This window comes from Callorhinus ursinus, unplaced genomic scaffold (genome assembly GCF_003265705.2).
Source record: "Callorhinus ursinus isolate GAN/ISIS: 27379988/994484 unplaced genomic scaffold, GSC_fseal_2.0 scaffold1, whole genome shotgun sequence".
NCBI classification, from domain to species: Eukaryota; Metazoa; Chordata; class Mammalia; order Carnivora; family Otariidae; genus Callorhinus; species Callorhinus ursinus.
In genome coordinates this window covers 39,345,062-39,358,538 of record NW_027397063.1, presented here as the reverse complement: position 1 = coordinate 39,358,538, position 13,477 = coordinate 39,345,062, and the positions used below count along the sequence as shown (strand labels likewise).

The following is a 13,477-nucleotide window of genomic DNA, read 5'->3' as shown; positions in this document are numbered from 1 at the left end:
TTTTGGTTTTTTTGTTGGTTTGTTTTTTCTTTTCTTTTCTTTCTTTTCACCTGTCACCACCTGATGCAATTTGCAAACACTTGAACTTTCTGGAGAAATAAAGTGCCTGATTACTTACCTAAAAACAAAACAAAAAAAGAATACATAAGGCAGATCTCCTGCTCCAATAATGATAGAGTAGATTGTATAACTTAACCCTCCCACAGATAACACTTTTAAATTCTGGACAAAAGTTAAAAAGAAGATGAAGAAGAAAACGAAGAAAGGAAACTACTTGGGGACATTGGATGGCAATGAAAAGCAGACAGAAGCTGAAGGCTATTCCAAGTTTACACAGTATTTCCCTAAGGGCACTACCTAGTCTGTATAGCAGGAGTGACTGGAACTCCAGCAGAAAGCCACCATCTTAATGGATTAAGGTATGAAGTAACTTGTTTGGGGCTACCACAACAGCTGGAAATTGAAGGGAGATATCCAAGAAGAGATGCCATATAGAAAGGTGGCTCAAAGTCTATGTGTAAATTCCCCTCAAATCTGGGGAGAAAAATAAGATAGAAAAAAAAATAGAGTTTGAGGGGCATGTGAGACAATATAGAGAAGTCTAATATGTATGCAACTGGAGTCTCAGAAAGAGAGAAGGAATGGGACATATAATATATCAGAAGAAATTATGGTCAAAATTTCTCAAATCTGGCTACAAACTTTAACCTGGAGATCCAAGAAGTTCAATAAAACCCAAGCAAAATAAATACAAGGAAAATGACACTTAGACATAATATCATGGTCAAACTGCTAAATCTCAAAGATAAGGAAAAAATCTTGAAAGCAACCAACTATTAGCCCAGACACTTTTACTGGTGAATTAGGGAAGAAATAATACCAGCCTCATATAAATTCTTTCAGAAAATAGAGAAAGAGAGAAGCTTCTTATATATTACAAAAGACCAGGATAACCCTGATACCAGAATCTAACAAAAACATTACAAAAACAGAAAAGTACAGACCAATAAACCTCAATTACACAGATGTAAAAATTCTTTAAAAGTAGCATACCAAATCCAGCAATATATAGAACTGATAATATATCATGACCAAGTGAGGTTTACACCAGGAGTGCAAAGTTGGTTTAACAATAGAAAAATCAATTAATTTAATTCACCAAATGACAGAAAAATGGGGGAAGACTGTATGATTATTTCAACAAGTGCAGGGGCCAAAAAGCATCTGACTTTTTTTTTAACTCTCAGCAAATAAGAAATAAAAGGAAACTTCCTCAAGCTAATAAAAATCTTCTATGAAGAACCTATCAATAACATCATACTTAAGAGTGTAATATTGAATGCTTTCCCCCCTAAGATTGATAGAAAAAAGTTTGATCTAATTTCTGTAACCACTTTTATTCAACATTGTACTGAAGAGGTCAGTGCTAAAGGCAAAACAAAACAAAAGCATAAAGTTAAGAAAGGAAGAAATAGAATGTTCATTTTTTGTTGCAGATGACATCACCAAAGACTGAAAATCTTAATGTCTCAAAAAAAGTGAATTTAGCAAGACCGAATGATACGAAATAGATACGCAAAATGAAATTCATTTCCACATATTAGCAGCAAATAATTTGAAAATGACTTCCATTAAATTAGCAAAAAAAATCATAAAATTGTTGTGGAAATAAATTTAATAAAATATGTACAAGTGCTCATTATTAAGAGAAAATTTAAAAGACCTAAATAAGTAGAGATATATACCACGTATGTATGGAAGGCTCAAAGTTGTTGAAGTATCTATTTTCCCCAAATTGATACAGCCAAAATCCTAAAACAAAAGACCATTTTTTGTAGAAATTGACAAACTGGTTTAAAATTTTTATGGAAAAATAAAAGACCTAGAAAAGCCCAAGCAGAGTTTTAAAAGAAGAGACTTGGCTAATTCATATCACTAATATTATGACTTACTATACAGCCAGAGCAGTCAAGACAGTATGACCTCTGCATAATGACACACAAATACATCAGTGAAGTAGAATAAAGAGTTTAGAAATACAGTGGACCCTCGAATAACACAGGTTGTTGTGCACATTCATTTACACATGAATTTTTGTCAATGAATACAGTACATACAGCAAATGTATTTCCTTTTCCTAATGATTTTCTTCTTCTGTTTTTTTTTTTGGTTTATACATATTATAGTTTTTCATTGTTGTTGTTTTTGTATTTTTTTAAGTTTTTATTTAAATTCCAGTTATTTAACATAAAGTATAATATTAGTTTTCAGGTGTAAAATATATTGATTTAGCACTTCCATACAACACCTGGTGCTCATCACAGAAATGCCCTCCTTAATCTCCACTTAAGATTTTTTACTCATATATGGAATTTAAGAAACAAGATGAACAAGGGGTGCCTGGGTGGCCCAATCAGTTAAGCATCTGCCTTCGGCTGGGGTCATGATCCCAGGATCCTGGGATCAAGCCCCACATCAGTTTCCCTGCTCAGCAGGGAGTCTGCTTCTCCTCCATGTGCCGCTCCCTCTGCCACTCCCCCTGCTTGTGCTCTCTTGCTCTCTCTGAAATAAATAAATAAAATCTTAAAAAAAAAGAAACAAAAAAAAATAGAGAAAAGGGGAAAAAAAAAAAAAAAGAGAGAAAGGCAAACCAAGAAACAGACTTAACTACAAAGAACAAACTGATCTTTTCCTAATGATTTTCTTAAGATTTTCTTTTCTCTAGATTACTTTATGGTAAGATCACAGTATATAATACATATAACACATAAAATATGTGTTAACCTTCGCATTTGTTATTAGTAAGGGTTCTGGCCTGCAGTATGCTGTTAGTAGTTAAGTTTGGGAGGAGTTAAAAGTTATTCACAGATTTTTAACAGTGCAATGGGTTAGCACCTCCCACCTTCATGTGGTTCAAGGCTTAACTGTAGATAGAACATACCTAGTCAGTTGATTTTTAAAAACACCAAGGCCGGGGCACCTGGGTGGCTCAGTCAGTTAAGCATCTGCCTTCAGCTCAGGTCATGATCCCAAGTGTTCTGGGATCCAGCCCTGCATCAGCAACCTGCTCAGCAGGAAGCCTGCTTCTCCTTCTGCCTGCTGCTCCCCCTGCTTGTGCTCTCTCCCTCTCTCTCTTTCTCTCTCTGTCAAATAAATAAATAAATAAAAGCTTTAAACAAACAAAAAAACAAAAAACAAGAGAACGCCAAGGCAATTCCATTGGAAAAGAAAGCTAAAGATATACCTACCTATGACACAGAAATTCTACTTCTAGATAAATATGCAAAATAAATGGAAATACATGTCCACAAACCGATTCATACAAGAATGCAGGTGTTAGAAACATTGCTATTGTATGTCACTTGGATCCTTCCCTTCAGGTTTGAAGCACTCATTCCTCTAGCTTTTGTGAATGTTGGCAACTGAGAACACTTAGCTGAGTCCTTTTCTAGAACTGCTCTCAACTAAAGAGAATCAGTTCATCCAAGATACTGGTGACATGTGCCATGGCCGGTCAAAGCCAGGGAATAAAGTTTCATCCCTCAGACTCAAGACCTCAAAGAGTATATTTTCTAAAGACAGCTACACTACACATCCCATCTCTCTTACTCTTCTTATAATATGATAACTCTTCTCCACTGCAAGGTGGAGTTTATGTTTCCTCTCCTTGACTTGAGTGGACTTTTGTATCTGCCTTGACTAACAGAGTGGCAGAAATTATGTGACTTCCAGGCTAGATCACAAAAGATGATTTGTCTTCTACCTAACTCTCACTCAGGATATATGCCTTGGGAGACCTGAACCTACAGGTAACATGTAAGAAATCCAGCTACTCTGAAGCCTCTGTGCTAGAGACATCAAGGGGAGAAATTACACAGAGAGAGAGAAGACTAAGGAGTTTCAGCTGTTCCAAGATTTTGAGTCTCCTTTGCCCGGACACCACACATGACTGAAGAAAGCTTCAAGATGACCCCAGCTCCAGCTACAGTCTGAGGTCAACTTTATGAGAGATCCTAATCCAGAACCACCCAGGCACGGTGCTTCCAAATTCTGGGCCCAGAGAAACCATGAAAGATAATAAACGATTATCATTTAAGTCACTAAGCTTTGGGGTAATTTGTTCTGCAGCAATAGATAACTAATACAGACATCAACTCTGGAGGGCTATCCCAACTTCAGCTGTCTTGTAGTTCAATTTCTCCTTCTACCCAGTTCTGACTCCTTAACCACCCCCACCACTCCACAAGTATTGATCCCAAGAGCACTTGTTGAAACTTTCATGCAGATAAATCTTCAATTCAGAATTTGTCTTCCAGGGAACCCAATCCTGGCAGTTTTTTTTTTTTTTAAAGATTTTTTATTTATTCATCTGAGAGAGAGAGAATGAGAGATAGAGAGCACGAGAGGGAAGAGAGTCAGAGGGAGAAGCAGACTCCCTGCTGAGCAGGGAGCCCGATGTGGGACTCGATCCCGGGACTCCAGGATCATGACCTGAGCCGAAGGCAGTCGCTTAACCAACTGAGCCACCCAGGCGCCCATCAATCCTGGCAGTTTTATTCATGTTAGCAAAAAAGGAGGGTGGGGGCACCTTGGTGGCTCAGTCAGTTAAGTATCCAACTCTTGATTTTGGCTCAGGTTATGATCTCAGCGTCGTGGGATTGAGCCCAACATTGGGCTCTGCCCTCAGTGGGGAGTTTGCTTCTTGCCCTCCCTCTCTCTCCCTCTCCCTCTGACACTCCCCCCTCTCACACACTCTCTCTCTAAAAATAAATAAATAAATCTTTAAAAAAATAGTCTATCAACTGAATAAACAAATTATGCGTATTCATATAATGGATTATTGATTATTTAGCAATAAATAAATACAACAACATAAATGAATCTGGAAAACATTACATTAACAAAAGTATTCAGACATACAAGAGTAAATACTATATAATATTTTTAATATAAGGTTCAAGAATAGCAAAACTAATCTATGGTGATATAATCAGAACAGTGCTTGCCCAAGAGGGAGGAAGTAGAGGTGGGGAGATTGGCAAAGAACACCTGTAGCTACAGTAAACAGTGAATACAGCCTAACTTTAGCCAGATAAATATAAAACCTCACAGTAAAGTCCTGTACCTCAGTTCCTTTTGCCTAATACATAATGTCTGACTTTAAACCAAAAAAGTACAAAGCACACTAAAAGGCAAAAACATGGCCTGAAGAGACAAACCAAGCATCAGAACAGACTTAAATATGGCAGATATTTTGGAATTATCAGACCAGGAATTTGAAATGATGATGATTAATATGCTAAGAGCTCTAATGAAAAAGGTAGATAACATGCAAGAACAAGAAAAGAATCACTGAGCTTGAAAAAAATGTCAGTAGAAACTTTCTAAACTAAAAACAAAGACAAAATCAGAGAGGGAGACAAACCATAAGAGATTCTTAATCACAGGAAACAAACTGAGGGTTGCTGGAGGGGAGGAGGGGTGGGGAAATGGGGTAACTGGGTGATGGGCATTAAGGAGGGCACGTGATGTAATGAGCACTGGGTGTTATATAAGACTGGTGAATCACTGACCTCTACATCTGAAACTAATAATACATTATATGTTAACTACTTGAATTTAAATAAATAAAATTTAAAAAATAAAAACAAGGAGAAAAAAAGAATGAAAATTATAACAGAATATCTAAGAACTATGGGACAAAAATTGTAACATACATCTAATGGGAATACCAGAAGGACAGGAAAGGGAAGAAAGAATAGAAGAAATATTCGAAGTTTTTTTTGTTTGTTTGTTTGGTTTGTTTTTTTTCTTTTAAGATTTTATTTAGTTATTTGAGAGAGAGAGAGCATGAACGTGAGCAAGAGACCACAAGCAGGAGGGGAGCAGCAGAGGGAGAAGGAGAAGCAAACTCCCTACTGAGCAGGGAGCCCGATGTGGGGCTCAATCTCAGGACCCTGAGATCATGACCTGAGCCAAAGGCAGCCACGTACCTTACTGAGCCACCCAGGTGCCCCGGAATATTTGAAGTTTTAATGTCTGGAAATATTCCAAAATAAATGGCAGACACCAAATCACAGATCTAGGAATCTCAGAGAACACCAACCAGTATAAATGTCAAAAGCAAACCAAACCAAACAAAAACTACACTTAGGCACATTCTATCCAAACTTCAGAAAATCAATGACAAAGAGAAAATTTCAAAAGAAGCCAGAAGGGTGATGGGGGAGAAACCTTATCTGTAGAAAAACAAGTATAAGAATTACATTGGAATTCTCCTCAGAAGCCATGCAACCAATAAGAGTATAGTGAAATATTTAGTGTTGAAAGAAAAAACCACCAATAAAGAATTCTGTATCCAAAGAATTATCCTTTAAAAGTAAATGAGAAATAAAGACACAGAAACAAACAAAAATTGAGAGAGTTTGCAAGAAATTTTAAAATTCTTCAAAGAGAAGGAAATGATATAGGCTAGAAACTTGAATCTACATAAGAAAAGAAGAGCATTAGAGAAGGAATAAATGAAAGTAAAATAAAATCTTTTTCTTGACCTAACAGATAAGTTTATTCAAGATAATAATAGCAATGATTATGAGGTGATTATAGCTTATGGAAAAATGAAATAAATGACCAAAAAATGTTGTAAGGGAAGAGAAGGAGGAATTGGGAATACTGTGTAATGATGTTCTGGCACTATTCATTAGGCCATACATTGTTACTAAAAAGTGGACTTAGATTAGCTGGGTCTTTTTAAAGATTTATTTATTTTTTTATTTACTGAAAGAGAGAGAGCATGGAAGTGAGGGGAGGGACAGAGGAAGAGAGAGAATCTCAAGCAGACTCCATGCTGAGTGCGGGGCCAGTGCTGGGCTCAACCTCACGACCCTGAGATCATGACCTGAACCGAAATCGAGTTGGAAGCCAACCAACTGAGCCACCCAGGCACCCCAGACTTAGATTAGTTGTAAATGTATATTGCAAACTCTAGGTTAACCACCAAAATGTTTTTTTAAGTATAAATGATATGCTAAGAGAAGAGAGACAGCAGAATCATATAAAATGCTCAATTAAAACCCGATAAGGCAGAAAAATACAATAGCAATGGAAGAAACAAAGAAAAGAACAATAAAAACACAACTATGGTAGATATTATTCCAATATATCAATAATCACTTTAAATGGCAATTCTGTAACTACACCAGTTACAAAACAGATACTATAAGAGTGGATTAAAAAACAAGACCCAACTATATGTTGTCTATAAGAAACTCACCTCAAATCAAAAGTAAAGTGATGGAGAAAGATATACCATGACAACACTAATTAAGGGAAAGTTAAAGAAGCTATATTAACTTCACACAAAGCAGATTTCAGAGCAACAAAAGTCATTAGAGATAAAGGACGTTTCATAATGATAAATGGACCCATTCTCTAAGAACTAACAATCTCGATGATTTCTTATATAGACAATAATTTAGTTTAAAATATTTAAAAAACTCTCTTGAGACTTCTTTAACCCACTTGCCATTTAGAAGTGTGTTGTTAAATCTCCAAATATTTGGGGGATTTTCCAGCTATCTTTCTGTTATTGATTTCTAGTTTAATTCCATCTTGGTTTAAAAAAACATGCTTTGAATGATTTCTATTCTTTTAAATTTGTTTAGGTGTATCTTATGGCCCAGAGTGTAGTTTATCTCAGTGAATACTCCATGGGTGCTTGAGAAGAATGTGTATTCTAACATCATTGGATGAAGTATACTATAGATTATTGTCAAATAGATCTAGTTAGTTGATGGTGTTTTCAGTTCAACTTTATCTTTACTGATTTTCTGTTTGCTGGATCTGTCAATTACTAATAAGGGACGTTTAAGTCTCCAACTATTATAGCAGATTTATTTATTTTTCTTGCAGTTCTCTCAGTTTTTGCCTCACTTATTTTGACACTATATTGTTAGGTACACACATATCGAAGATAATGATTATCTACATAAGAAATCCCAAAGATTCACCAAAAAAACTTCTGGAACTAATAAACAGTTATAGCAAGATTTTGAGATAAAAGGTCAATATGCAAAAGTAAATTGGATTTGGATTTTAAAGCACAATACCATTTACATTAGCACCAAAAAAAAAAGAAATACATGAATATAAATCTATCAAAATATGTACAGAATCTGAGGAAAACCACAAACTTCTAATAAAAGAAATCAAAGAAATTCTAAATAAGTAGAGAGATATTCCATGCTCATAGATAGGAAAACTTATTGCTTAGATTATCAATTTTTCACAGCTTGATTTATAAACTTAATGAAATTCCAATCAAAATCCCAGCAAATTATTTTGAGGATATCAAAAAAAGGGGTGATGAAAGAGGGAATTAATGGGAACTCTATACTTCTGCTTAATTCTACTGTAGCCTGAAACTTCTTGAAAAATAAAATCTATTAGTATGGTGGCGCCTGGGGGGCTCAGTCGTTAAGCATCCGCCTTCGGCTCAGGTCATGATCCCAGGGTCCTGGGATCGAGCCCCTCGTCGAGCTCCCTGCTCAGTGGGAAGCCTGCTTCTCCCTCTCCCTCTGCCTTGCTGCTTGTGTTCCCTCTCTCGCTGTCTCTCTCTGTCAAATAAATAAATAAATAAAATCTTTACAAAATACATACATACACACATACATACATAAATAAATAAAATGTATTAGTGTAAAAAAATAAGAAACAGATCCAGACCTCAAAGGGCGAAGTTCTACCAAGAGAGATTTAATCGTAATTGTTATATGACAAACTTCTCTGTGTAACCAGGGGAATACCTGAATTTTTTTAAATTGTAGAATGCTTCAAATACTCAACATACAGAGGATAAAACATCCCCCACTACCCAAAGCCAGTTATAAAAGATAGTAACTTTCTCTCAGATTTGCTTCAGAGTTTTTTAAAAATAATAAAACTTTACAGAAAGAAATGAAACTCTTTGTACTCCTTTCTAGCAACATTCCTTTCCCTCCATACCCAGAGGTAACTCTATATTGAAATTGTCATTTGTCTTTTGCATCTTATTTTATACTTTTTTTTTTTTTTTGCTGGTAAAATAATTGACTTTTATTTTTAAGGTTGACATATTCTAGGAACACAACACTAAAGGGGGCCTCTCAAAGGAAAAGGAGGGCAGGAGACATTGAATTCTCAGGTGTCAGCAAGTGGTACTACTGACCAACAACTTTTGGTTTATTCTTCTCATGTAACAAGAAGTCCAGAGGTTGGCAGTCCGTGGCTGGTGCAGCAGCTCTCAAGGCATGCTATCAGGATCCTACCTAGGATCCAAGTGCCTTGAGTCTTTCCACGGTACCACCCAGAGAAAGGACCTGCCTTCCTTAGGCCAAAAAATGGCTCCAATACTCCTAGGTTTCATGTATGTGCTCCTGGATGTAGCAGGATGTAACGAGGACAATGGTTCATGCTTGACAGATCTACTTTCTTGTATCAAACACCTGGTAGCTTTATTAAGCAGACTTCTATTTGTATCTCTCTTTTTTATAGTGTTATTAACTACAGTCTCCATGTTATACATTAGATCCTCTCTTCTACCAAGATCTCTTCTATTAGAAGCTCACTTGTACAAGATCCACTTTTATCGCTAAAATTGCTAGAGCTATTATATGGCTACCTTTAGCAGGAGCTAGGGAAGTATTCTTAAATAGGCACATTATCATCTTCTTCCAAAGTGGGCTTCTGCTAATGAAGAAGATACAATAGGCGATCTGTTTAATGACAGAATCCTCTGTAGCAATTATGTTGAATTTTTAATTTTACTGATCTGGAAAAATGCTCAGAATATAATGTCACGTGAAAAGCAGCACAGAAAACATATACAATATAATCTCAATTTTGTTTAAAAAATATAATTTACATACATACATACCCTACATGTGGGAGTTCCAAAATGTTCATAGTAGTTAATATCTATAGAGTTAGCCTCACATCAAAGGGGTATTGATAGACAAAATTTTTATCATACTAAATTTTTTCTGAATTTTCTATAATGAACTTGTATTATCTTTAAATAGAAAAAAAAAGTGTCACTTTAAAAAAACACCCCATATACTCTTAAGGAAGACCAAGTCCAAAATATTTACACTTATTCAGTTTCATCTTCATTGTCAAAAGAAAGGAGGCAACTGTTTTTGATTTGCTTTTGTGAGTTCTTTTTAACTGAGTCCTGCTTATTTATTTCATCTTCATTTGCCTTCCTCTTTTTTGAGCTTGCTCTTAAACCTGAATATATTTCATCTGAGGAAGGTTTGACTGGTTTTCAATACATGATTCTTCCATCAACTATAGCCGGTTCTTCATCTGCTTCCGCAGCCTTTATTTCTGCTTTAATTTTCGTGACTTCTTCAACTGACAGGTCTCCCTTTTTTTAAAACCACCACTTGGGGCTGTTCATCTTCTTTGTCACTGTGATCACCATCTTCATCTGGGAGCTGAGGCTGGATTCTCTCAGTTTTACGGTACGCCCTTCCCTGTAGCCGACCCGTTCCTTGAAGCGAGCCAGCAACGCCGGTTCGGCCGGCCGCACTTAACGAAACCTGGTTCCGCTTGCTCATAGCTGTTCCCGGGAAAAACAGGTTCCCGGGGCCACCTGGAGATGGTACATCGGCGACCTATTTTATACTATTATTATATGTAAGGTAATGAATACATAGCATTTGCATGCAGTTTTCGTTTCGTTTTGTTTTTTGGTTTTTTTTTTTACAATTAATTCAATTATTTTAATGGTTATAGTTCTATTTAGGTTTTTTTTCTTCCTTTGGGGGTAAATTTGGTCATTTATATTTTTTTAGAAAATTGCCACCTGGCCAAAGTTTTTATATTAGCCAGGATAAGGTTTTCCATGGTATTTGTTATGATTTTATTATGTTTTTATAATCACTGCTTTATTATATATTTTAATAGGTAATACATTCACAGGTTGGAAAAAAAAAACATGGAGTTGGCATTCCCACTTGACTTTTGCTTAAATCTTGTCTGTTATCCTACTTTTGTTGTGACTCCCTTTATTTTTGTACATATCGCTTAATTATGGCTTTTTGTCTTGACAAATCTCGCCAGATATTTATCTATTTAAATTCATCTTTTCAAAAAACTAGCTTTTGGTTTCTCTTCTTTTTTTTTTTTTAAGATTTTACTTATTTGTCAGAGAGAGAAAAAAAGCACAAGCAGGGGGAGAGTCAGAGGGAGAGGGAGAAGCAGACTCCCCGCTGAGCAGGGAGCCCGATGCGGGGCTCGATCCCAGGACCCTAGAACCATGACCTGAGCTGAAGGCAAACACTTAACCAGCTAAGCCACCCAGGCGTCCCTAGCTTTTGGTTTCGTTGATATCTGCTCCTGTTTTGTTTTGTTTTTAATTTCCATTCCATTACTTTGTTCTTTTCATTACTGCCAAACAACCTTCCTTAGAATTGACTTTCTTTTTTATTTATGTATTTATTTATTTATTTTTAAAGATTTTATTTGTTTATTTGACAGAGAGACACAACGAGAGAGGGAACACGAGCAGGGGGAGTGGGAGAGGGAGAAGCAGCCTTCCCGACGAGCTCAGAGCCCGATGTGGGGCTCGAACCCAGGACCCTGGGATCATGACCTGAGCTCAAGCCAGAGGCTTGACAACCGAGCCACCCAGGTGCCCCATTATTTATATTTATTTTTTTAATTTCTTTTATCTCCTGGTCCAGCTCAATGACAAATGCATAGATGGTACGCAACAAATGTTTGCTGACCTGCCTCTTTGGCATTTGCATTTTGGTTGAGGATATCAAGCTGAAGCTGAGCTACCGCTCCTCTGTCATAATCACAATTTTAACACCTTTTGCTCTGCAGTTCAAGACCCTGTCCTAAATTACCCACAAAATATAATAAAGGTAGTATTGGTATTTTTAAACCTCCGTATTTTAAGTAAAGAAAATCAGACCCAAAAAGATTAAGTGCTTTGTTTCTTTCATTTAACTGGTTTTTAAACCTATGGACTCATAAAAATGACATTAGCTATTCATTAGCCCAACATCCCCATTCTACATAAAGAGTACCTCCTATATAAAGAGTACCTTGTTCCAGATTAGTAATTAATTGATAGCTGAGTGGAGTTAACTCAGATCTCTTGGTTACTAATCAAGTTCTCCTGCCCTCTCCTAACAGTGCTGCCTTTACCACAGGGAAAACAGGGAGGGTAAACATCAGCTTCAAGTTACTTGAGGATTAATACACTGGAATATGTTTAACAGTAGTAGTTTTCTTTTATAACACCAGTATAAGGGGCACCTGGGTGGCTCAGTGGGTTAAGCATCTGCTTTTGGCTCAGGTCATGATCCCAGGGTCCTGGGATCCAGCCCCACATTGGGCTCCCTGCTCCACGGGAAGCCTGCTTCTCCCTCTCCCTCTCCCTCTGCCCCAGCCCGCTTGTGATCTCTCTCTCTCTCTCTCTCTCTCTCTCTCTCTCTCTCTCTCTGTGTCAAATAAATAAATAAATAAATAGATAAAATCTTCAAAAAAAAATTACACCAGTATATTTCCCTACATTTTCTTAAATTATAACAATTAATATTTCCAGAAATAGTAGCCCTGTTTTCAATATCTTTACCATACAACATGGACAATTAAATGCAAAGCATATGTAAAACACTTCATGCTGCCTGAGAAACTAGCATAAAATATTAAAACTTCCAAATGGAAAACATGAATTTCATTTCCTCTCCTAAACTAGGCAAAATTAGAATCTGTTTTGAAAAGTCTAGTTTAATTAAGTGCAGGAATAAAAATATCTTTCCTTAGTCAAAGAAATTCCATCAGAAGCCTCTAGTGTCTGGCTCCAATTCTTATGGTTTTAACATCTTGGCATCTGTCATTTGTCCCAGACTAGGAATTTGAAATATTTGGATGAGGATGAAGATTCCTTTTAAATGAGAAAAGTTTATTCCATTGTGAAAAGAAACCCTAAAAAATTTCAACAAATAAAATACATAAGGTATAGTTTTTTCTTAAGGTAAAAGTTATTCAAGAAGAACAATCTGGTTGCATATTTCAATAAACTGGTTGCATATTTTAATAAAATTTTCCCTGATGGTGTAGCATAGTACAAATATTTTTTTAAATGCAGGAAGATATAGCAACTCTTAGAACGGTTTCTGTTTCTGTTTTATTTATTTTTTTAAAGATTTTATTTATTTATTTGATAGAGAGAGACACAGTGAGAGAGGGAACACAAGCAGGGGGAGCGGGAGAGGGAGAAGCAGGCTTCCCACCCAGCAGGGAGCCTGATACGGGGCTCAATCCCAGGACCCTGGGACCATGACCTGAGCCAAAGGCAGAGGCTTAACAACTGAGCCACCCAGGTGCCCCTCTGTTTCTGTTTTAAACTAATCTGTTGAGGGGCACCTGGGTGGATCACTCGGTGGAGCATCTGACTCTTGGTTTCGGCTCAGGTCAGGCC

General features: G+C 36.6%; 1 protein-coding gene and 1 pseudogene across 4 annotated transcripts in view; both read right to left on the bottom strand.

Moving 5' to 3' along the window:
- Positions 1 to 13,477, bottom strand: part of ADGRG7 (adhesion G protein-coupled receptor G7) — a 67,536-nt gene that overhangs the window by 48,486 nt on the left and 5,573 nt on the right. The gene's annotated exons all lie outside the window — the stretch shown is intronic.
- Positions 10,130 to 10,598, bottom strand: LOC112821278 (uncharacterized protein KIAA1143 homolog pseudogene; annotated as a pseudogene).